The sequence below is a fragment of the Dreissena polymorpha genome, chromosome 6 (genome assembly GCF_020536995.1).
Source record: "Dreissena polymorpha isolate Duluth1 chromosome 6, UMN_Dpol_1.0, whole genome shotgun sequence".
Lineage (NCBI taxonomy): Eukaryota > Metazoa > Mollusca > Bivalvia > Myida > Dreissenidae > Dreissena > Dreissena polymorpha.
This window is the reverse complement of record NC_068360.1, coordinates 67,056,590-67,058,602: the sequence shown is the minus strand read 5'-3', so window position 1 is coordinate 67,058,602 and position 2,013 is coordinate 67,056,590. Positions and strand designations below refer to the sequence as shown.

Genomic DNA, 2,013 nt, shown 5'->3' with positions numbered 1-2,013 from the left:
CATGAAAGGCGCTTAGGCTAGCTTCCATCTTGCTACGAAACAAAGAAACTGACGTTACGCGTTATTAATTTAATATAAAGTTAGGCGTTTAATCGATAAACAAAGACGTAATAATTGTGTTTGAATATCAATCGGAAGTACACATGCATGTCTTTTGTGCACAGTGTGGTTTTTTAATAAACATGACATAAATCTATGTGTTATTCAACGTATTGTGTGCAACGAGTTGAAGAGAGGTTTACACGGCTAGGCTTTCCGAGATAAATGTAAGTACACACTGGTATTAGAATGGTATTCTATTTATCCGATAATATCTTGAATATAAATGATATTGAGACAATTATATTATTAGGGTTTAATAATTTATTATTTAATCAATAAATAAACGCGAGCAGCAAATCAATTAATTTCGTTTATAGTGGAAACCGAAAGTAAACAAAGCAACCGTCAAAATGGCTGACGACATAGCAACGTAGGAATTAACACTCAGAAAATATTTACAAAATAAGATCATCAGAAATGATATAAAGTGAACGCTAATTCGCTGTTTTGACGATAAGTATACGATCTATTGAAAAACCATAACATTTGACATAAAAACACCCGCGGATAATCCGATATGGAAATCTTCAGCGTAACGAAATAGCAGACACCACACAGCGTCTCATCTGATTCTACGCTGTTTGCCAAGGCCGATACTATAATGAATGGAAATGCACAAACTCAGTAACTGGCAAGCATATATGCATTAGTAGGTTGTTTCGTGATTATTTAGAAACGACTACATAATTCTTTTGGTTCAGCCAGTGCAACTTAAGAGAAATAAGTATAAAAAGTTTCTACACCTGACAACAATGTGCCAACTTAATACAAGGTAAGTTGTTTACATTATTTAAAATATTGCAACAATAAACAGCTGGTACAATGTAATGTCATCATTTTAATTTTAATAAGCCCGTGGTTAATTACCCTTTTTATTTTATACTTTCCGGTGGTTTATAGAGAAATATCAGTGAATTAAAACTGATAATTTCACTGTTTCAAACAATGAAAATTATCAGTGAGAATTATTGATAATTTTCACTGTTTATGTTAAATGACGTCATTTTTTGGACGAAATGACGTCATTTTCCCAACGTAATTCTTTAGTTAAACTCTTTAACAATGTATATAAACTGTGAAAAAAAGCATAAAATAAAAAGAAAATTTGTTGGGTTCGGTGGATTATCGATTTTAATTCACTCGTGATCATATAAAATGTATATTTTCACTCGTGGCTGCGCCACTCGTGAAAATATTATTTTCTATGATCACTCGTGAATTAAAATCGATAATCCACCGAATCCAACAAATATCCTCTATTTAATCTTATGGATCAATGCATCTCTAACACCTTCAATTGACTTGTTCATGAAAAATATACACCCTCAGTGCATGTTATCCCATACACCATCACTCACTTACTAAGGCTCGATTGGTCATTCTCGGCTCGGGTACTACTTACCAGTACATGTACCCCGGGTACTCTTAACTTTACTTACATGTACCCCGGGTACGGTAAATAAACTTAAACATACCCGCAAATATTAGATTGTATCCGAGTTGTATATCCGCCCAAAATCCGATATTGTTAAACATGCTACCGATTAACGTAAAACAATATTGTTTACCTTAAAGAAACTTCTCTTTTAAAAAATCTGCATCAACATGCTTTTTAGTATGAGTGTTGAGAGGACGCCGTAGGAATAATCAAGTAATCAAGAATACGTCTCTGTTTCTGCTTTTATTTCCTTCATGTATAATGACGATAAGGATTGACGACTAAAATTGACAACAATGATAACAAGCATAGAAAACTAACACTAATGACAAGCATTGGCAACTAGATGTAACATTGACGATTCTCTACAATAAATGAAATTAACAATAAAAAATGAATAATAAGATTATAGTACAACAGATATGCTTTTCAAAGTATAATATAATAGCATACACTCATTAGAATAAGAGGTT

At 32.5% G+C, this 2,013-nt stretch overlaps 1 long non-coding RNA gene across 1 annotated transcript; it reads left to right on the top strand.

Annotated features, from left to right (window-relative positions):
• Positions 1 to 225: 225 nt before the first annotated feature.
• On the top strand, positions 226 to 742 carry LOC127836279 (uncharacterized). The gene is made up of 2 exons (XR_008028693.1): positions 226 to 266; positions 634 to 742. It is a non-coding gene; the product is annotated as an uncharacterized LOC127836279 (long non-coding RNA).
• The last annotated feature ends 1,271 nt before the right edge of the window (positions 743 to 2,013 follow it).